The sequence below is a fragment of the Podarcis vaucheri genome (genome assembly GCF_965113315.1).
Source record: "Podarcis vaucheri genome assembly, chromosome: 1".
In the NCBI taxonomy this organism is placed as follows: Eukaryota; Metazoa; Chordata; class Lepidosauria; order Squamata; family Lacertidae; genus Podarcis; species Podarcis vaucheri.
In genome coordinates, this window is record NC_138759.1 from 13,285,713 (window position 1) to 13,309,119 (window position 23,407).

Here is a 23,407-nt window from a genome sequence, read left to right on the forward strand (position 1 = left end):
GTTGCACTCAGGCCCTAAATGCGGGCTTCCCACAGGCATCTGGCTGGCCACTGTAAGAAGAGGATGTTGGGGAAACAAATATCAGAACTGGAGAGAGAGCTGTTGGAATGTAATGTAAAATTGTTGTCTCAAATGTGTAAGATATTATTGGAATTGGAGACAAAGGATGAGCAAGTAAAATCCTCAATGATACACTGGACAATAGATATTGGCCATAATATACCGTCTTTTTCGCCCTATAGGACACACTTTTCCCCCTCCAAAAATGAAGGGGAAATCTGGGTGCGTCCTATGGGGCGAATGCAGGCTTTCACTGAAGCTTGGAGAGCGAGAGGGGTCGGTGCGCACTGACCCCTCTCGCTCTCCAGGCTTCAGGAAGACATCAGCAGCCTAGGCAGCCCTGAGGGAATTCCCACAGGGCTGTCTCGCAGCCTGCCGCCCAGCGCGAGGGGCGCCCTGAAGCAGAATGCCCCGCACGCCGGACAGACATCCGCAGTGTGGGGAGCCCTGAAGGAGTTCCCCGCAGGGCTCCCCACGCTGCGGATAGCGGCCTGCCGCCCGGCGCACCCTGTAGCAGAGCGCCCCTCGCGCCGGGCAGACATCGGCCAGCCCCACAAGCTCGGGGGACAGCAGGGAGGCGCAGCGCCGCCATCCAGCTGTTTCTCAACCTGGTTCGGTTTCCCCGACCTGGTTTTGGGGGGAAATAAAGGAAAAAAATTTTCCCTTTATTTCCCCCCCAAAAAACTAGGTGCGTCCTATGGGACGAAAAATACGGTAGATATGGAGGCATGGGAACGATTGTGGAATATGGATATAAAATTTACAGCATGTTACGGTCTAAGAGAAAATTATATGAAAATGATATATCGATGGTACCTAGCACTGAGTACATTGGCAAAAATGTATAAATCCAAACCAATTAAGTGTTGGAAATGTAAAGAGAAAGAAGGTTCTTTTTATCACATGTGGTGGTCTTGTACTAAGGTTAAAGCTTACTGGGAAATGGTATATAATGAATGGAAAAAGATGTTTAAAAATAAAGTTTGTAAAAAAACAACAACAACCCAGAAGCTTTCCTTTTGGGAATTATAGGGACGGAGCTACGCAAACTGTATAGAAATTTATTCATGTATGCGACTACAGTGGCAAGAATGTTACTTGCCCCAAAATGGAAAGAAGTCCCAGCAAAAGAAGAATGGATACAAAAACTTATGGAATATAGAGAAATGGCGAAACTTACCCCAAAAATACGAAATCAAGATAACAAACTTTTTGTAAAAAAATGGAAATGGTTTATGGACTATTTACAAACAAACTGTAAACAGATAAGAACACTGGCAGGTTTGTTGTAATAACCTGCAGTTTTAAAAGAGTATATATTTAAAGAAGATGAATAAATGAGCAAATTAAGCTAATTTGGAAATGCAGAAAATATTAAAAATAAATTTAGGGAACCGTAGAAAGAGGGGGAAGGAAGTTGAGTTTTGAAATGTTAAAATGATTATAAAATTATTGAAATGTATAAAACTGGAAATCATAAATGAAATATAAAAAATGATGAAGAGGATGCTGCTGGATTAGATGGGACCGTGGCCTAATCCAGCAGAGCACTTCATATGCTCTTATTTTAGTTTATGAATCTCATTCATAGTCTGCAATTGAATTCTGAGTTTTGGCTTCTGTATTTACACAAAACATTGGCAGAGTGTCTGAAAGCGAGTTTTGACATTTTCCGAGGCATGTTCCTAAGCAAGCTTGGCCAGAAGTGCTTTTGCTTAAGCATGTGATGCAGGAAAACAAACAAACAAAAAACCTTCTTTATGTTCCAGGAATGTTCAACAACAGTCAGTCATGTTGCCCAGAGTGAACTAATCATATTCAAGTGACCAAGAAGAACATTTAGGGATTGTGAGATATAATCTCATCAGCGATGAAAACACATTTAACATTTGCCCAAGACCAGTGGTTTTTGAACTTTTTGGGGCCGCTGCCACCTTGGTTGCATATATTCACCCCCCAGTGCCCCCTACCCTGCTCTATAAAAAAGCATGACTCAGAATAGTGGTTTGCCTGACACACTAAGGAAGATAATAACAAAATAAAATTCAAAACAGCCACAATTAATTGCACATTTATCCAAAATCCAATTAAAACTATTTACAAGCAGCAGTCATTTTGCAAGGGGTTCTTTGCCAGGGAAGGAAGTGTGATGACCACATGCACTTCCTTGTGGCAGAGAGTTCCAGAGATAAATTGCTACTACAGAGATCTCTATCTGCCAAATAGTGAGTTGCTACCTATTAAATCAAGTTTTCCTCGCAACATCCAAACCACAAAACTGTGATTTTGCTGCGGGCATAGGAAAGGGGGGGAAAGATAGAGCTCTTGAAGCCTGATTTTGTTCCTTCTCTAACATACCCTCCAACATTTCTCCAATGAAAATAGGGACGTCCCATTCCATAATGATAGTTTTACTATTTATACCCCACATATCTTACTGGGTTGCCCCAGTCACTCTGGGCAGCTTCCGACATATATAAAAACATAATAAAACATTAAACATTTAAAAAAGCCTTGCCTATATAGGATTGCCTTCAGACGGCTCAGGGGCCAGATAACTCCACACCCTCCAACATTTCTCCAATGAAAATAGGGACGTCCTAAGTAAAAGCGGTGCTTTTGAATTCTGGTGCTGGAGGAGACTCTTGAGAGCCCCATGGACTGCAAGAAGATCAGACCTCTCCATACTTAAGGAAATCAGCCCTGAGTGCTCACTGAAGGACAGATCCTGAAGCAGAGGCTCCAATACTTTGGCCACCTCATGAGAAGAGAAGACTCCCTGGAAAAGACCCTGATGTTGGGAAAGATGGAGGGCACAATGAGAAGGGGACGACAGAGGACGAGATGGCTGGACAGTGTTCTTGACGCTACCAGCATGAGTTTGACCAAACTGCGGGAGGCAGTGGAAGACAGGAGTGCCTGGCGTGCTCTGGTCTATGGGGTCATGAAGAGTCGGACACGACTAAACGACTAAACAACAACAAGGAAAAGCGGGACATTTTGGGATCAAATCAGAAAGTGGGATGGCTTCTTTAAATCAGGGACGTCCATGGAAAATAGGGACAGTTGGAGGATCTGCTCTAACATGTGAGCTGTTGGATCTAGAACTTTGCATCTGGACCAGGCCAGTGGCTAGCCGAAGGTACCTATGTGCAGTGGCGTAGCGTGGGGGGTGCAGGGGGGGCCGGCCGCACCGGGCGCAACACCTGGGGGTTAGGGTTAGGGTGCGCAAATCCATGGGTTAGGGGGCGCAAATCCACGGGTTAGGGGGCGCAAATTACTTGCCTTGCCCCGGGTGCTGACAACCCACGCTATGCCACTGCCTATGTGATTTTCCCACCTAGGTTGGCTGGATGCCATGCCAGTAAATTATTAAACGTGCAGGAATCCTGTCCCCTTTTGCATCTGGCTCCTCTGTTCTTAATTTCCAGGAGTTGGGGGCAGGAGGTGGGATGGGGTGAGGAAGAAGAACCGAACCTGTTTTCCAGTCATTCAAGTGCAACACAAAATTAAAATGTTGCTGACATGGCGTCTGCAAATTTTCTGATGGGGGGCTCTGGAGAACTTTAACAATTGCATGACAGAATGAAATTCAGCAGACTCAGTTTCCCCCTCCCCCTCCTCTTGGGGATGGAGGGCCGAGAAAAAGGGGTGTACTTCTGTTAGGGACTCAGAGTAGATATCAGGGGCAACTTCATTTTCTACAGCAGGACTCAGCAGCATGCCACAGAAATTAAGAAAACGCTGGGCAATGTCTGGGGGCGGGCGGGGACGGACAACGTGTTTATAGCTCTATGCCAGTTTCTGACTCACGGTTTTGTTTGTTGCTATAGAGAACTACACATGAATCCACCAGCCGAAAGCATGTTTATGAGCAACGTTGTGTCTCCGAGGGCTGAAAAATGGGAACCGAGGAAACAATATGAGGAGGCCTAGGAAAGGAAACACCCTCTGGGGCACCAAATCTTTGTGAGCATTAAAAAAAGGAGAAGAATGCAGAAACAGAGGAGAACATTTTTTTTTTTATGACCAAAAGAAAGGGTAAAGGTAAAGGGACCCCTGACCATTAGGTCCAGTCGCAGATGACTCTGGGGTTGCGGTGCTCATCTCGCTTTATTGGCTGAGGGAGCCGGCGTATAGCTTCCAGGTCATGGCCAGCATGACTAAGCAGCTTCTGGTAGCACACGGAAACGCTGTTTACCTTCCCGCCGGAGCGGTACCTATTTATCTACTTGCACTTTTGAACTGCTAGGTTGGCAGGAGCTGGGACCGAGCAACGGGAGCTCACCCCGTCGTGGGGATTCAAACCGTCGACCTTCTGATTGGCAAGTCCTAGGCTTTGTGGTTTAACCCACAGCGCCACCCACGTCCCAGTATACAAGAGTTTAAGTGGGGGCAAACAGGGGCCACTCCAATGAATCAATGGGAGCAGGGACCGAGCAATGGGAGCTCACCCCACTGCAGAGATTTGAACTGCTGACCTTCTGATCGGCAAGTCCTAGGCTCTGTGGTTTAGACCACAGCGCCACCCGTGTCCCTTAAAAGAAAGGGACAGCCCACTAAATTATGATTTTTAAAAAGAGGTAAAGAGGGGTTTATTTATAATAATTCGAGAACCTAGGAGAAACTTGGCTGTCAAATTCTGTGCCCAGGAATCTCAACGTTCTCTGGAAGCCTGCCAGAGCTTTCCTGAAGCAGAATTTGAGTACAAGAGCGCTCTTTCCTTTTGTGATTTCAGAAGCTTTGCTGCCTCCTGAGCATTACTAGCCCAGAAATGGAAGCAAGATGAAGTGACAATGAAAGAGGAGTGGCAAGCAAAACTGATGGACTATGCAGAGATGGCGAAACTGACGGGGAAAATCCGATACCAGGAAGACCAAGCATTTGAAAAGGACTGGAACAGATTTGTAAAAGATCACTGTGAAAATTTAAAGACACTGGCAGGAATGTGAAATTCTACTATATTCTACTTTTGATTGACATAATGATTTAGAAAACGTAAAAGATGCAGTTAATTATGGGATAAAGAAAGAGCCCAAGGAGGGAAGTTCAAAGGTTCAAAAGAACCTAATAAGCAGAGACAAAAAAGGAATATTGTGAGGATGTTAAAAATGCGGAAAATCAATAAAATATTATTATAAAAAAGAAGAAGCTTTGTTGACTCCAATCCTGGAGGCACAGCATAGTCATCATGGCTAATAGCCATTGACAGTCTTATTCTCCATGAATCTGTCCAGTCCTCTTTTAGGGCCATTTGTGTTGGAGACCACCACGACTGTCTCTTGTGGATGTGAGTTCCACAGTTCAGTTCCACACTGCGTGAAGAAGTTCTTTCATCTGTCTCAAATCTTCTAACATTTGAATCTTCAAGTGTTATGAGAGAGGGAGGAAAAACCTTCCTCGGTCCGCTTTGTCCATGTCATGAATGATGTTACAAAGTCTCCACCCCCATCATTCTGCCCGGGCGCTGAGGTCCAGCGCCGAGGGCCTTCTGGCGGTTCCCTCATTGCGAGAAGCAAAGCTACAGGGAACCAGGCAGAGGGCCTTCTCGGTAGTGGCGCCCGCCCTGTGGAACGCCCTTCCAGCAGATGTCAAAGTGATAAACAACTACCTGACATTCAGAAGACATCTTAAGGCAGCCCTGTTCAGGGAAGTTTTTAACGTGTGATATTTGACTGTATTTTTGGTTTTTATGGAAGCCGCCCAGAGTGGCTGGGGAGGCCCAGCCAGATGGGCGGGGTATAAATAATAAATTATTATTATTATTATTATTATTATTATTATTATTATTATTATTATTATTATTATCATGCCCCCTTCTCGCTTGCCTTTTCTTGAAACCAGAAAGTTCCAAAAACTGCAAGCTTTCCTCGTAGAGAAATTGCTCCACCCGCTTGGTCATGTTCGCTTGGCCTTTTCTGAACCTTTTCCCACTCTACAATATCATGAGATAACCAAGTGCTGTGGGACTCGAACTCCCATCAGTCTCTGCTGGATTGACCAGCCGTCAAGGTTGGTGTGACTTTTGGTCCCGTAGCATCTGAAGGGCAGCTCATTGCTACCTCTGATGTAGAGTGTTCAAAGGAAGCCAATTTACTGCTTTACTGCAACCTTCCCTTCTAGAAGGATGACCATCTGTCATGGATGCTTCAGCTGAGATTTCTGCATTGCAAGGGGTTGGACTAGATGACCCCTAGGGTCCCTTCCAACTCTACAATTCTATAATTCAATGTTCTGGCCTATAATTCACACCAGTCAATATTGGACTATATGGACTTTGTTGTCATTCTGCCACGGAATTCTTACGTTCTTAAAACCATTTTACAGCATACAGAAAATATTACTTTTAAACAACCCTACATCCAAGGAAAACAATAAAAGTTTGCTAGTTCTGAGAAAGAAAGGGAAAGCATCTGGCTATGTCTGATCGAGGACCTAATTCGGTGAAATCTAAGAAAACATGATTAAGCAATTTCTGCATCTGGAATCATTCCCCATTAGATACACATTCTGCAACATGAGATCAGTTTTTAACTGTAGTTTCGGTTTTTGAAAGAAAACTTTCCAAAGGCATTGTCTCATCCGTAGGAAAAACCAACAGCTCCTTGTTGACATTAGCTGCTTGGTCCCCAGTTTTCTCACTAACCTCTATTCACAAATTAACCTCTGTGCCCTCCCAAAGGTTTGCAACGTGTACAATGCTCCTGAGGACAGAGCTTTTATCAGGACTGTGTTCTGTCAGCATTTTGACCTTGGAGGTCTCCTGGCTTTGAGGTCAGCTTGGATAATGGCATTTTAAAAAGCCTTCCCCCCTCCCTTTTCTTTAGAAAAGCATGAAGGATTCATGGGATAGAGAAGCAAAAGGAGAAAAAAGGGGGGAGCATTTAAAGGCAGCGGAGGAGTGTGTCTTGATTGTGCCCGGGGTGACGCCAGCCCCTACAATGGTTGAGTTGGAAGGGACCCCACGGGTCCTCTAGTCCAACCCTTGCCAGGCAGGAATCTTTGGCCCAAAATCTTTGGCTCAAACCCACAATGCTGAGATTCAGAGTCTTCACCAAGGATTGAACCCTTAAAGCCCTAAACGGCCTCGGTCCTGTATACCTGAAGGAGCGTCTCCACCACCATCGTTCTGCCCGGACACTGAGGTCCAGCGCCGAGGGCCTTCTGGCGGTTCCCTCCCTGCGAGAAGTGAGGTTACAGAGAAACAGACAGAGGGCCTTCTCGGTAGTGGCACCCGCCGTGTGGAACGCCCTCCCTTCAGATGTGAAGGAAATAAGCAGCTATCTTCTTTTTAAAAGACATCTGAAGGCAGCCCTCTTTAGGGAAGTTTTTAATATTTAATGCTGTGTTGTTTTTAACACTTGATTGGGAGCCGCCCAGAATGGCTGGGGAGACTCAGCCAGATGGGCAGGGTATTAATAATAATAATAATAATAATAATAATAATAATAATAATAATACCTGAGACTTTTTGTGCATTCAGCATGTTGCTGTCAGGCTGCAACTCTTTCCAAATACAAATGATTTCCTCTGTGGAAAATAGAATAACGCATAGCTGCAAACTAGCCTCTCAGGGAGAACAATTTTGCTTGTGGTTGATTACTATCAATTCATTTTACACTCAGAGGTGCTCGTCTTTTTCAGCACTTCACACACCCCAGGGCGATGTCCTAGTGCTGAGAACAGATTCTTTGGAGCCTGTGCCCTGGGACAAATTGAACTCCATGCAGCTTAACTCTACGCTGACAACACTCCTAGTTGTTCCCATTGCATGAATGCCGCTCAAACAGGTGTTGGGCTAAAGCACAGTCTGGGGAAAAGGCGAGCCCATAAATAACAGGACAGGGCTGTTTCCCTGATGCCTTCCTGTTTTTTTCGCAGTGAAAGTGTTCTTTTTTTAAAAAAAAACTTGTACAACCTGCTTTTAGAAATGAAAAAAATCAAGAAATGCCAGAAGAGCAAGCTTTGTGGGCCTGTTGGAATTCCACTGCTGGGAGCTTTTTCAGCCAGAGGTGAATAATATTTCACAGAAGCTGTTCTGTTGTCAAAAGAACAAGGAAATGCAGACAGTGGGTGTTTTATTATCTCCTTACTGATAGGCTGGGAAGGTGGCTTGACGTAATTTCAGCTTCGCAGCAGGTGGCTCATAGTATCTTCTGGGCTTCTAGCAGAAGCCCTGTTGGAATAAATGTGGCTTTGGGGCTTGTTCTCGCCCAGGACTAGTGGTCTCCGACTTCAATTTGGAGCAGGCCTGAAAAAACATTGACTCCCCTAAGATGAACACGACAAGCTGCTTCTGACTGGCAGCTGCCCTCCAGGATTTTAGACCAGGAACATTCCCAACCCTACCTGGAGATTTCAGAAGTTTAACCTGAGACCTGGTTCACATTCCCTGCCTTTAATACACTAATAAACTTTGAGAAGTTTGGCAATGCCTGACCTGGCAGAAGCCCCCAAAAAGAATATTTGGGGGCATATACAAAATTTAAAAATTCGTTCCATTAGAGACCAACTAAGTTTGTTATTGGTATGAGCTTTCGTGTGCATGCACGCTTCTTCAGATACAAACTTAGTTGGTCTCTAAGGTCCTACTGGAAGGAATTTTATGAACCATATTTTTTGCCCTATAGGACGCACTTTTTCCCCTTCAAAAAATGAAGGGGAAATGTGTGTGCGTCCTATGGGGCGAATGCAGGCTTTCGCTGAAGCCTAGAGAGCGAGAGGGGTCGGTGCGCACCGACCCCTCTCGCTCTCCAGGCTTCAGGAAGCTTTCCGCAAGCCGTGGGAGAGCTGCGCGAAGTCGCGCAGCTCTCCCTGGCTTGCCGAGAGCTGCCTGCACCCAGAAGCCTGGGGGGGCGCTGAGCTCAGCGCCCCCAGGCTTTGGGTTTCGTACAGCTCTCCGCAAGCTGTGGGAGCCCGGCGCGACTTCGCGTTGGGCTCCCATGGCTTGTGGAGAGCTGCCTGTTCTGGGGGCTGGGGTCGGGGGAAGCTCAGGTTTCCCCCGCCCCAGCCCTGCGCCTGAGGAAAAAATAATTCCCCCCCCTTTATTTCCCCCCCCAAAATCTAGGTGCGTCCTACGGGCCGGTGCATCCTATAGGGCAAAAAAATACAGTATTTTGTTTCGACTACAGCAGACCAACACCTGTAACTGAGCATATTGTTGTTTGTTGTTTAGTCGTTTAGTCGTGTCCGACTCTTCGTGACCCCATGGACCAGAGCACGCCAGGCACTTCTGTCCTGAGCATATACAATACATATATTTCCCTGTCTTTCAGCTGCCGTCACCCAATGTTGTCTTTCAATTCTGCAACAAGCTCAACATTGCAATTCAAGAAGATTAGGTAACGTAAATAAAGGTGTCTTTATTTCATGACATCTTACTATTTTTGTGCCTGCCATTTGCCTCCTCCTGGCTGCAAGACATCTTACTTCCAGAAGCTGAAGTTTGTCACTGCAAAGAGGCTTGGAGAGGAGAGTGATTTACACTCTGAGACGTCTTGGTTGAGCACAGCCAGAGCTCCACTCCAGCCAGGAGGGAGTTGCAATGACTGGAAATTACTCTTGAGCTCTTGGAGGAGACGAGAGAGAAAGAAATCAAAACACAAGCCGGGGAGAAGATTCTTTGCTGTGTGCATTTTGTCATCTGCCAACCGTTTGCTAACACATTCTCCCTGCTTTCTCTGCTCTGTGGCAAGGCCTGTAACACCTGGCTCTTGTAGACTTCCTTGTTCTTTCCTAGGCTGGGGGAATGTAGGTTCTTTCCAGAGGAAGAAGGAGTTGAATTTTATCTTAAGTACTTTGGATTGCCAGGTCTATGGTACCTTCACATTGGCTGCTCTGATCACATTTGCCTCTGGCTCTGCAGACACTCCAAGAAAACATCTGAAGGCAGCCCTAAATGTTTCTAAATGTTTTATCAGGGCTTGTTTTGTCAGCCGGAACTCAGTTCTGGCACCTCTCAGGTAGTGGTGGAGGAACCCTCTCCAGCACCCGGGACAGGGCACCAAGGAGCAGGGCGAATGGCCCAGTGATGCACGTGCAATGTCCCTACGGACTGCGCATGTGCAGCATCCAGTACGGAGTGCGCATGCACGGCATCCCGTACGGTCGCCATGCGAGAGGCAGCCCCTACGGACGCCCGTATGGACAGCGCATGAGGCTGCTTGCAAAAGGGCTTTCAAAAAGCCCCATGCTGCACTTTGAAGAACCAATATTTGGGGCTTCAAAGGGCAGCATCACTTGATGTCATAGTAATGCCAGGTGTCGAGGTAATGTCAAATTTGGCCCATCGTGGGGTTGGTTGGGGAGATAAGGATCTGGCTTGCTGGCCACAAGAAGTTCCTCACCCCTGGACTATGGTGATGAGTCTGCTCTGCATGGTGAATATTGAATGTATGAACTGGGGCAGCAGCTTCAGAGCCAGAGACTCCACGAATCACAACATTTCCTCAACAGCCAACATTTGAACTCTCAATCACTGGGCACACCTGCATTACTGTGATCTTTGCTTCTAGCAGTAGAGAAGGAGACCTCTTCCGTGGAACCTGACAGACTGGTATGTGAATTAGTGGGCGATTCTGCTGAATCAGGCTCAGCAGAATTCTCAAGGTGAGGAGGCTGAAAGGAACAATGGGAGGGCAAAGCCTCTCTCAGGAACACAAAACATCCCCTTATGTGTGGCCAGTAATCCCTGAAGAGGACGGCTGCCAGCCTGCTGAAGGAAGTCCTTTCTTTAGAAACAAATAAAGCTGTGCACACACCATATACTTAAGTCCCGTTAAAGGCACATCGATTCCCCCAAACAATCCTGGGAGCTATAGTTTCCCCCTCACAGCGCTGCAGTTTCCTGCACCCACTACAGTTCCCATTATTCTTTTTTTTTGGGGGGGGATGGGGAGCTGTAAATGTACAGCGTGTTTGCAGCCAACCACGCACAATAAGTAAATCCCTGTGGGTTTTCCCACAGCATCAATCAGCATACTTAAAAGGTAGACCCATACCTGATATCATGCCTTGCCTGAGAGCTAACAGCTTACAAAAAGAAGTAAACAGCATTTGGCAAATAAATTCACATATAATATATAATATATTCACATATATTAAGGCATTTATAGTCTGCACACACGTGGGTTGTGATTTGGCACTTCTGCGCATGCGCAAAGCACAATTTAGTACTTCTGCACATGCGCCGAAACCTGGAAGTAACCTGTTCTGGTACTTCTGGGTTTGGCGCGGTGCGAAACCCGAAAACACGCAACTTGAAGTGTCTGTAACCCGAGGTATGACTGTATCAGTATTGACACTTTTGCTGTACAGCTCCTCCTGCCAGATCTTGCCAGCAGTGGTACAAGAAAAAGGAGGAAGGAAGGAAGGAAGGAAGGAAGGAAGGAAGGAAGGAAGGAAGGCTTGCAGCTCAGAGGCAGGGTAACTATGCTAAATGTGCAAAGTCCCAGATTCATTCCCTGGCATTTGCTATTAAAAGGATATCAGATAAAAGGGATGTGAAAGGCCCCCACCTGAGGCTCTGGCATGCTCCTGCCAATCAAAATAGACAGCAATTGGCAAGAGAAGCAGAGTCTGATCTGACAGAAGGCAATTTTCAACGCACATATTGTACTGTAATTATACATAGCAATGGATGGCTAAAACTAATTCCAGGTTGTAACAGCTTTGCACGTGCTCATTCATAAGTCTATGTCATTCTGTTTCTGCATTAATTTGCAATTTTTTAAAATAAAAAAGCACAGAAATTATATTTAGATACACGTTTTCTCGCAAAAATATGCATTTGCAAATATATATTTTCTCTCACGTTATGCATTTCTAGCTGTAGTTTATCCCAAAATGCAGATTTTTAAAATAAAAAAGGGGACAGTTTTTGAGGAGGTATCTGTCACGATATCTGGAGGAATGTAGTGCACTCATTAGTCCTGGAGCTGCAGATCAGGCTGGTCCGTCTAGGAATTTGCAAAGAATGAATTCCTCAAGAATTCCTGAAGCACAGATTCTGTAATTACACATATTTGCTTGCGCAATGATGACACAATTGTTTGCTTTCAAGGAAGCCTGAAATGTTGATGTTTACGTGCATAATTCCAGGGTTCATAAATCTCATCAAGAGCTCAGTTTAATGGCTAGAATTAGCTCCTCTGGAATAATGGAAACAGTTCTATTAAAATAATACACTGACCATCTTTTTCCTGAACTACAGGGAACATTCCAACCTTGTCTTTCTTTCCAAAATGCCAGGCTTATTTTTTGTGTATCGCTGGGCCTTCTGCATTGGGCTGATATTAGAAACAGGAAATGCTCTTCTGCTAGGAACAGGAAATGTTGGCAGTCACATGGAAACGGTATCTCTTTCGGAGCACAGTGATAGATTTTAATCTCTCAGAAGTCCTTGTTTAAAACTGTATTATGTGGCAGACAGTGCCGTCGTTTGTTTTCACTGGCACCCAAACCCCATGATCTCTAGCCTATGAGTTTTAGCATAGAAAGGAATAAGGACTGGCCTTATACACCCTTGCAAATAACACTCAAAAGCTACTAGCCTGGGAAGAGGCTGGTAGGCTACATTTCCATGTTCTTGGGATTTCTTAAAGGACCGCGCCCCTGCACACTTTTTCTTCAGTAATTCAAGCACACTGGGGTTAACATATACAAAGGCCACATGTAGACATCACACAATGAGCTTAGCACACCCCAATCATGTAGCATGGTTTAACTGTAGAAAGTGATCTCAGGGTTCCTTCCAACTCTACAATTCCATGAATATGAATTCAGCAGGTATGAGGAACCTGTGGAACTGCAGACACTGTTGGACAGGAACTCCCATCAGCCCCAGCCAGTGTGGCCAATGGTCAGGGATGATGGGAGCTGTAGTCCATCAGCTGTTGTTCATCACAGGCAGAAACTTCATCCCCCCTTCTCCCCAATGTTTGGTCCCATCTGCACCATACATTTAAAGCACTCTTATACCACTCTAACAGTAATGGCATCCCCCAAATAATCCTGGGAACCCCAGCTTCTTAAGGGTGCTGGAAGTTGTTAGGAGACCCCTCAAAATGCTATAGTTCCTGGCACCTTTAACAAAGTACACTTCCCAGGTTTCTTCGGGAGAAAGCCATGGCAAACTGGAGGCCTTCTGCATACACCGACTGGGCTATGGCCTTCCCTGATGGGTTGAATTTCATACAGACGCTGCTTCCTTGTTGGAGTGAATCCACTCTAAGCAGGTCAAATGATGCTTTTAAAAGTAACGTGAGGCTCATGCCTTATTGTCTGTGTTTCATGTTAACAATGAAGGCATTACCAAAAACCAACCAAGTTAAATGGTGCGGAGACAGCATCCATTGAACCGCATCAAGAGCAAAGCAGAGTTAATATTTGCCTGGGAGAGAATAGCTGTTCTTGCAGTGTTGCCCCAGGGTTCTACTGAATGCCTGTTGACAGATTGGGAAATCCTGTCGTTGAATCATAGAGCTGTAGAGTTGGAAGGGACCCTGAGGATCATCTAGTCCAACCCTCTGCAAGGCACGAATACGCAGCTATCCCATGTGGGGATCGAACCTGCAACCTTGCTGTTATCAGCACCACGTTCTAACTGAAATAAAAAAATTAAGGTCATATATATATATATATGTGTGTGTGTGTGTGTTCATAAATGTACCGTTTTGAACATATATCTTATATATATCCCACTTTTCCATATTTTCCCCCCATAAATATTTTCCAGGCTAAACATACCCAATTCCTTCAACTGTTCCTCATCAGGCTTGCTTTTGAATGGCTTTAAAAGAGGAATGGGCGAATTCAAGGAGGAGAGGACTACCAATGGCTACTTAGCCAGGTGGCCATGTTCTACTTTCACTGCTGCTTCTGAATACTAGTTGCAGAAAACCCAGGAATGGACACTCAGGTCCTGCTTGGAGGGTTTCAATGGACACTTGGTTGGCAACTGTGATAGCAAGATGCTGGAATAGATGAGCGTTGGCTTGATTCAGCAAGGCTCTTCTTATTTTCTCACATATCCACAATTCCTGATCTGCATCACACTTCGTGAATCATAAGCTGCTCTGCCCTGAATGCTAATCCAATCACCAGGCCCCAATATATTTCACTGTATCATCCTCTGATCGCTGGACTTGATTCTGGTGATTAACAGCAAACCTGGCCAAAGATAACTAAAGGCACACTGACCTCATAGCTGGGAATAAAAACTGACCTAACAAGATGATGAATACTATAATTTTTAAATATTCCCTATCACCAGGGCCCAGAAGAATATCCCCAAAGAGAACTTTTGCCAGCACTCTTCCCAGACTGGGGGAAAAAATATACCCTTGATGCATTTTGCATGAAAAGTTGTACTGCAGACTGGAATGCAGCCATCTTCAGCGAACTGCTTTTAAGTAGTGGCTGAGATCATCTTTAACACACTTGCCCCAAATAAGATTTATATAAGCCTCCCATCCACAGGGCTGAGTTTACTTTAGGAAAGTGCTATACCAAAAACAGTAAAAGAAAAGAAAAGAGGTAAACACAGACAGATCAAAGGAAGCTGGCTTACTCTGTATCAACTACCAAACCTGCACTAACATACAGCTGAATGGGAATGCCAGGATAAATAGGGCTTGTGGGGAATGAAAGAGTCAAGCTCACATGATTCCCTCCCACAGCAGTCTACGATAGAATCAAGTGAAATCTGGCCATTAAGAATGGAATGAGACATTTTGCAGAGAATCTGGTTCTCTGCTGAACAGTTGAAAAGCAGAGTGGGGAGGGCATGATTTGAAGCAGAGAAGCAGTGAGCGGAATGGGGTGCTTAACCCTTCCCCACCTGTCACTTTCTCCCTGCGAAACCCTGCCCTGCCGCAGCTAAGTTTCTGGACGTGCTGTTTTGCAGGGAAATCCTAGAGTTGAAGGGGTCCCTGAAGGCCATAGAGTCTAGCCCACTGCTTGATACACAGAATTTCGACCCAGAGCATTCCAAAGAGAAGCCCTCCAGCAAGGGAGATCCCACCACTGCAAGGTTGATTCCATGGGTGAACTGCTCTCCCATTAAACATTGGGGTGTCTCCTAATGTTCAACCAAAATTACCCTTCTTGAAACGGCCTGAGATCCAGTCCACTGGTGGAGGAAGGGGGTGTAGTTGGTGTGGCCCACCCTAGATGTCCTCCCTGAGGGGAGTGACATCGTCACACAGCCCCCTGGGCCGCTCACTGTGGGCAGCACCCCCCCGGGATGCTCACCACTCGCTGTGGGTGGCGCCCCCACGGCAGCTAGCCCCGCCCCCAGGTGCACAGCATGTGCACCGCTCTGGGTGCCGGAGCAGATAGCTCTGCCCCTGATCCAGTCCTGCCTTGGCAGGAAGCAGGTAAGAAGTCTTTGCTCTCTTCTATGGTGGCGCTGTGGGTTAAACCACAGAGCCTAGGACTTGCCGATCAGAAGGTCGGCGGTTCAAATCCCCACGACGGGGTGAGCTCCTGCCAACCCAGCAGTTCGAAAGCATGTCAAAGTGCAAGAAGATAAATAGGTACCTCTCCGGCGGGAAGGTAAACGGCATTTCCGTGCGCTGCTCTGGTTCGCCAGAAGCGGCTTAGTCATGCTGGTCACATGACCCGAAAGATGTACGCCGGCTCCCTCGGCCAATAAAGCGAGATGAGCACTGCAACCCCAGAGTCAGCCATGACTAGGCCTAATGGTCAGGGGTCCCTTTACCTTTACCTATGTAGCAACCCTTATTTGAAGAGGGTTAGCCTGTCCTTTCTCAGCCTTCTCCAAAGTGAAAATCCTCAGTTGCTTCCATCTTTCCTTATAGGACTTGCTTTCCAGATTACTAGCCATATTTGTTCTGCTCTGGCAATTAGGCAGCAGGGAGAAGGGGACATAGGAGGAAAGCGGCAGGCAGGGGAAGGGTTATGCATCACCACCTGCCTGCAGCTTCTTGACTTAAAACTGTACCTGCCTACCAACTCTTAGCAGCTGTTTGGCATAGATCCACCGAGGTTCCCATCTGTTACACTCAACCATTCCTGCCCCACCCATCAAAACAGAACCACCAGAATGATAAGCTGTGGGTGGCAGCCTGGCATCGCATTGGGAGCCGCCCATAACCACAAAATCTCGGTCTTCTAAATCCTTGCAGAGATGAGAGCCTGGAAGGCCTCCCCAAGGTGGGTATTCCATAAAAAAGAGCCACAGTGATGAAAGCTCTGCTTGTATTAGCTTTGATCAGAGCCGTCTTTACCAAGGGGTGCAAGGGGTGCGGGGCACCCCAGTGCTGAATTCTGGGGGGCGCCTGACGCCTGCTGCTTAAGTCACCTAAGCTCTTAACTATCTACCTGTTACAAAATAATAAATCCTTTTGACCAAGCTAGAAAAACAAAATGTATACCTACTGCTTCACTAAAGGACTTTCGACTTTGTGCGCTCATTTACCAACGACACGGCGCGCTTGTCATTCACAACAGCGGCGCTTGTCAGACTTGGGGGTGCTGGGTGGATCTTTGCACCCCAGCAGCGCATATGCTAAGGACTCCCTTGGCTGTGATTCCTGCACTGCAAGGAGGTTGGACCAGATGACCCTCAGAACCCTTCCAATTATGGAAATCCACTTGCCTTCAGAAATGAACAGAATCCTCTCGGGTGGAGATTTTTGCCTACGGGGCTGCAGCCTTCAGGGTTCCAGACCCATCCATCTTGAATACCTCAGTCGGTAGAACATGAGACTCTTAGTCTCATGGTCATGGGTTCGAACCCTATTTTGGGCAAAAGTTTCCTGCATTGCAGGACCAGATGACTCTCGTGTTCCCTTCCAACCTTACAATTCTGTGGTCTATGATTTCTTTTAAAAGGAGTGTCCTCTATAGCCGCGAAACAGCTTTGCTTGATCAGAGCTCCAATACCAGACTTCCGCCTTGTGCCAGGGTTCTGCTGGCTAGATGTCTGACTGATCCTGACAGTCTGCTAGCTGGCTGCTCACCTAGAGATTGCTGGAGAGGGTAAAACACATGTTTGGTGAACTGACCAGGAAGGAGACTCCAGGGGAGCTTGCAGCCAGTGGCGGAGCTTCACATGTGTCCTGGGGGTGTGGCGTGCGTCCTGGAGGCATGGCGCACCTCCCACAAGGGCATGGCACCCAGCGTAGGCAGGGGGAACCAGTGATGGGATCCCACCGGGATCGTGCTGCCAGGGGCGGTGCACTCCCCCCGTATTCTCCTCCTTCGCCAGGACTTGCAGCTTCAGAGCTGAGCCAGATAGGATTCCGCCACCTGCCTGAGCAGCACCAATTGTGAGCTGTGGGTGCCCCAGAACAGGGGTGGGGGAACTTTCTCAACTTGGGGGGCACATTGCCTCCCTGGCAAGCTTCCGGGGGCCACATGCCTGTGGCGGACAGGGCCAGAGGCAAAAGCAGGGTAGGGTGCCAGGTGTGACTCTTACCTTTGTACAGAAGGCTACATTTCAGAGGTTTCCAGCCACAGCCCCCTTGCAATCCATCCATCGTCCATGCAAGCAAGAGGGATTTCAAGCACACATCCTGGTCAAAGGCAGTCAAGGAGGACATGGAGTACAGCAGCTGAGAGGCTCAGAGCAGCAAGCCAAGAGCAAACCTCTTTGCGTAGGGAGAAGAAGCACATCTAGATCCCAGGTTTGGACCCCCCACCGACGCAGCCCTTTCTGTGCTGTAAATCCTACCCCATCTTTGTATGCAACTTACTCAGGGCAGACCCATATTTGAAGACCCAAATCTGAGGTCATGACAGCCAGACCAAAAGTTAACCTAACTTTTGAGGGTTGGGGAACTTTAGCAGGCTAGTTTCTGCACGGCCCCCTCTATTCTCCATCCAAACAAGGGGCGAGTTCAGGGCCATGTTCCAACTGGGCAAAAAGATTTGGGAAGCAGGTCCTGTGAGGGGTGTGGTCTGCGGGGAGAGTTCTAAGGGCCAGACAGAGTGTTTCAGAGGGCCACATTTGGACCCTGGGCCTGAGGTTCCCCATGCCAGGACTAGCGCACCCCCTAAATCCCTTCCAACCACAAATGGAAGGATTTGCTGATTTCACTTCTCTCAACTGCTCGTTTTTCCAGCCTTATATTCAGTATTTCACATTTCTGCAGTAATTCATGTTTTTTTAAGAAAAAAAAACCATCATAAACATCCATCAGTGTTTTAGTGTAATTTTATCGCAATAAACACATTTCTGCACGTGGTTTTGACCAGCGCACACATTTTTGCAAGCCATTCCCCCTGATAGAATGCCATTTTGTATGTGAATTTCACTGACAGTTTCAGTTTAATGCACACTTTCTCCTAACGTATGCACTTCTGTACACATCGGTTGGAAACCGGCATTGAAAAATTCAGACAGGTGCGAATTTCAGTTTCAGTTTGTGTGTTGCTTCTGAGAGTGTGTGTTTAATAGTTTCGACTCTAAATGTGCACTGAGCCCATCCCTGCTCCCAACTCTATGCTTTTATGAACTTGCAGACTGGCCCCTGCAGCTGTCCTTTCACTAGTCATCTAAAGTGCAGCAAGGAAGAGGTTAAAATAAGAGCTTCTCTTGGCTAACTCATGGCTGTAGCTCCAGCTGCACAGGAGCAGGCTGGGCTGGGTTTGTCTGGCCTGCCATTCCTACATGGAAACCAGAAGTTGTTGTTTCATGCTCTGATGGAATCTGCAATACTGATAGGCACCTGGAAGCCCTGGGGTCAAATCTGGCTTCCAAAGGCTTTGAAACCTCCCAAGCTGGCTCAGGGCAGAGCCTTCAATCCTGCGTTTCACCCCCTTCTGTTAAACAAATATACACCTCAGCCAATATACAAATATATAGCCAAATATACAACTCCCCTCAAGCCGAGCAAAATGACTCTCCTCCTCCAGTACAAACAGCGACAGAACCTCTGCAAGAGTCCTCTAGTTATTTAATCTTAAGTATCTCTAAGCCACCTTTCCGGGCCAAAAAGCCCTCTTAAGGTGGCTTACATAATTCAATTCAAGAAGGACACTGACAAACTGGAACGTGTCCAGAGGAGGGCAACCAAAATGGTCAAAGGCCTGGAAACGATGCCTTATGAGGAACGGCTAAGGGAGCTGGGCATGTTTAGCCTGGAGAAGAGGAGGTTAAGGGGTGATATGATAGCCATGTTCAAATATATAAAAGGATGTCACATAGAGGAGGGAGAAAGGTTGTTTTCTGCTGCTCCAGAGAAGCGGACACAGAGCAATGGATCCAAACTACAAGAAAGAAGATTCCACCTAAACATTAGGAAGAACTTCCTGACAGTAAGAGCTGTTTGACAGTGGAATTTGCTGCCAAGGAGTGTGGTGGAGTCTCCTGCTTTGGAGGTCTTTAAGCAGAGGCTTGACAACCATATGTCAGGAGTGCTCTGATGGTGTTTCCTGCTTGGCAGGGGGTTGGACTCATGGCCCTTGTGGTCTCTTCCAACTCTATGATTCTATGATTCTATTCTATGATTCTATAAAACTATTCAGCTATAAAACATACACTAGCACAATATCAACCAAAGGGCCATAATTTGAAACAGTAGCTAGGGAAGTCCAGCCAAGTGACCTGTAACATTACGATTTAGAACACACTTCAAACCAGCTGCAGGAGAGCCGCTGGGATAAGTCAAAACGCGTCCAAGTGATTCGCCAGAAGACAAGGCAGCTAGCTAAAAGCAGTTTGAAACAATTGCTGCAAAGCCCACTTAAAATCCAGAACTAAAGGGCCAACTGTTTGCCCACTGGGAAGGACTCCCACAGATGAGAGACCACCACGGAGAAGGCCCTATCTCTAGCATCTGCAAATTCTAGAGGTTATATCTGTTTGCTTCATTTTATCTTGCGTTTCTAGAAAAGTATTCAGGGGAACGTGCAAAAAGAAAAAACGAAGCACTGAAATCAAAACATGGTTTAGGCAGTAAATCCACAGCGCACCAAAAAGTACAAACACCCACCTTACTGACTTTGGGGACAGCAGGGACTTTGTAAGTCTGCAGTTCTAAGTACATTTACTAGGGAACGCATCCCAGTTAACTGAATGGAACTCACTTGTGAGCCAACATGTATAGGATGAGGCCACACAAATGTTTAATTTTGAATGGACCAGCCCCACAAATCTAACATTTCTTTTGCACGTATTTTCCATAGTTTCCCCCCTTTCTTTTTAAAAGGGGGCCTGCAAGGAAACGCAATGGTCATTTAACTTCCCTACAGATTGATGCAGAGAACAGAAGAACAGAATAGAAGCCAACCTGATCTTATAGAAATAATAGAAATGTAGAGTTGGAAGGGACCCTGTGGATCATCTAGTCCAACCCCCTGCAGTGCAGGGACGCGCAGCTGTCCCATACAGGGATCGAACCTGCAACCTTGGCATTATCAGCACCAGACTCTAACCAACTGAGCTATCCAGGCTTCTAAGCCTATGGCACCCAGTATTCCCAGACAGGGTCCCATCCACGTACTAACCAGGCTTGACCCTGCTTAGCTTCTGAGATTGGACAAGATCGGGCATGTTCAGGGCAGTAGGAAACCTTTGGGGAGTCCGTGCTTGTGACAACTCTATAAGGGAAGGCTGCAATGCTACCCCCTCCCATTGAAAGCTAACTGGGTGTGTAGGGAAGGCTTGGTTATTGTAAGGAACTGTACAGGCAGCATGTCCTTGTGGAAGGACCCAAAGCTCAGTGGGAGCACTTTGCACGAAGGAAGTCCCGAGTTCGAGTTCTGTCATCTCCAGGTAGGGCAGGGAACGATGGCTGTCTGAAACTCTACTACTACTGCCACTCAGTGTAAAACAGCCCTAAACTGACTGGCTGCAAGGCAGCAGTGTTCTAGATACAGAGGGACACGCCTTCCTCTCCCACATCCAAGTGCAGTGCCTGTTTTGCCTTCCAGCATGGTCTCAAAAGGCAGTGGTCAGAATGGCTGAATGACAACTACTAATTTGCATGGTGCAACTTGTAGACCCTGCTGAGCGAGTGGGTGGGGCTAAGTCTGCCCCTCACCCCCAGCTATTGACAAGCAACACCACTCCTGCTCATTCTCAAATATTTTAGGGTGTATGTGTGCTGGCTGTGCCTATTTGCTCTGTGCACATGGAGACTAGGGATCAAAGGATCCCGTCCTCTCAGTTTCTCATTTCCCCAAATCTTAAAGTTGGTTCTCCGCATATGTGCTGCAATTTGCAATCATCCCCCCCCCCAATCATCTTGCAAATTATCCAGCATTTTAGTATGACTTTCTCCTGATGTATGCAACTTTGTCTTCATTTTTTTACAAGCAATTTCTCCTAATAATCCATTTTTGTATGCTACTTCCACCAATGCATTCCTATTTAGGCACACCTTCCTTAAATATATGCATTTTTTGCAAACCTTATTTGGTTGGAGAAAATTAATTTGCTTCAGAAAATTAAGATAAATGCAAATTTTGAAGGTGCTTTGGTTCTCACTGTTTTGGATTTTGATAGATTCACCTTTATATGTAAAAACTGAACCAAAGGCATTGGAGCTCAACTTCCACACTGAGCCACTATGTTCTCCTGATACACACAAGACTTCACTGCCAGCATACAACCCTGTGAACACGCCCCTGGAAGAAAATTGACTGAAGTTGATGGGACTCTGCTTCTGAATCTAACACGCAGAAAACCTGAGCAGAAAACTTTTAACCTTACTGATACAGATATCATTCACCTGTAAGAGTTGTCCCTTATCTCTGAACTCCTAAAGCAATCTGTTCAGTCATCACTGTTTGCTATACTTTTGATCAAAAGCCCCTCACCTCAAAGTTACCCAAAAGCCCAACTCCACAACCTCTGAAGTGCTCGTTTCTGGAGTTTTTTTACTTCTGCAACACAGCAAGACTTGATGTACCTTTTCCTCATCACATCCTTGGAGCACTGTCCGGCTTGACATGCAATCTTTACGCTCTCTCTTTAAATCGCAGTGCATGCGGACAGTTAACCATCCCCGAACCAAAAAGCTCAAGTCTGGGTTTGCAGTCTGCTGCTGCAAGCCCACATACCCCAACAAAACAGGAGAAGGTGGGGAGAAAAAAGACTTACCAAAACAAAGAAACAAAAGTTCTCAGAAATGGTTCTGTAGATAAAGGCTGCCAGTGCGGGATCAGCTCCTCCAAGCAGCCCTCTGCAAAGTGAGGCACGCAGAACTTCAGCAAAACAAACGTGTTGTTGCTGAATCTCAGAAGTCAGGCCGAGCAGGGAGTTCCTCCCATCAGGTTAGGAAGAGAGCTGCCTCGTAGTCTCCGCCAGGAGTCCTCCTGGCCTGCCCCACTCCACGCTCAGTGGTGCAATTGCAGCTCAGGCAGCCTGTGATATCCAGCTCCGACCCCCCTACTCCACCCCTACAGGAAGACAACAGCTGGACTGCTTCATTCAGGGCTGGAGCAACTCTCCGTGCCTTTTGCCGAGTCTGTGACTCACCCTCAGGCATGGAGGGAGAAGACTGGGGCGGGTGGATTTCAATACGGACTCTGTCTCTAAGCCTACATTTGCAAGCACCAATGTGGATCCAGGGGTGGAGAAAAAGAGAGAGAGAGAGAGCGCAGAAGTTTCCCTGTGGCTGCAAATGCATTGGGAACGAAAGCGCACATAACAAAACATCTCTCTTCCTGAGATTCATTTCCAATCTGGCCTCAGGGCAATGAGTCACGGTACTCACCAAACACACACGTAGCCAAGAACACATGCAAGGGCCATAGTTAAATATCTTGCCACCGATGGTGTCCTTTAGACATCCTTTTTCAGGCTGATCCAGCAAATTTATTGCAACCCTGGTATTTTAGCACCAGTGGACTCAGGATTCAGGATTGCAGCCTAATCACACAGCCTCTTGCCAAATTTGCATACCTGTTGTGGCCACGTGTGCAGGTGTGTGTGCGTGCATGAGTCATCATCACATTGCCTGGCGCGATGCAAGGATCACACACCTGCGGGCCTGCGATGGTGGAGCGCCCAAGGTTTTGGGGCGTGGCCGCGTGGGATCATCATATAGATTGGCAATATGTGTGTTTCAGACCTTCCTTACCATCGCACAACTGGGGCCAGGACAGTGCAAAAACACACATTCTAGCTGGGATCCAGCTCAACCATGATGAAATCCTGTTGAAGCCACTGGGACAGGTTCACTAGTTGTTGTTGATAGCACCTGTAAATTGAGCTATGATCCTATTCACACCTAAACTAAGATGCGGCTGGCGCTGTAGTCTAATAAATCAATGAGCCTCTTCGGCTTGCCGATCAGAAGGTTGGCGGTTCGAATCCCTGTGACGGAGTGAGCTCCCGTTGCTCTGCCCCAGCTCCTGCCAACCTAGCAGTTCA

At 46.7% G+C, this 23,407-nt stretch overlaps 1 protein-coding gene across 7 annotated transcripts in view; it reads right to left on the reverse strand.

Annotated features, from left to right (window-relative positions):
* AHNAK2 (AHNAK nucleoprotein 2) overlaps positions 1–22,529 on the reverse strand; it is a 61,490-nt gene extending 38,961 nt beyond the window's left edge. For 3 of the 7 annotated variants that reach the window (XM_082216339.1, XM_082216338.1, XM_082216343.1), the window contains exon 1: positions 22,133–22,526. The gene's annotated coding sequence lies outside the window, so the exon portion shown is untranslated. Of the gene's footprint in view, positions 1–22,132 lie in introns of all 7 variants that reach the window. The other 4 variants (XM_082216342.1, XM_082216341.1, XM_082216340.1 and 1 more) reach the window with 2 other exon arrangements.
* Between the last annotated feature and the right edge of the window lie 878 nt (positions 22,530–23,407).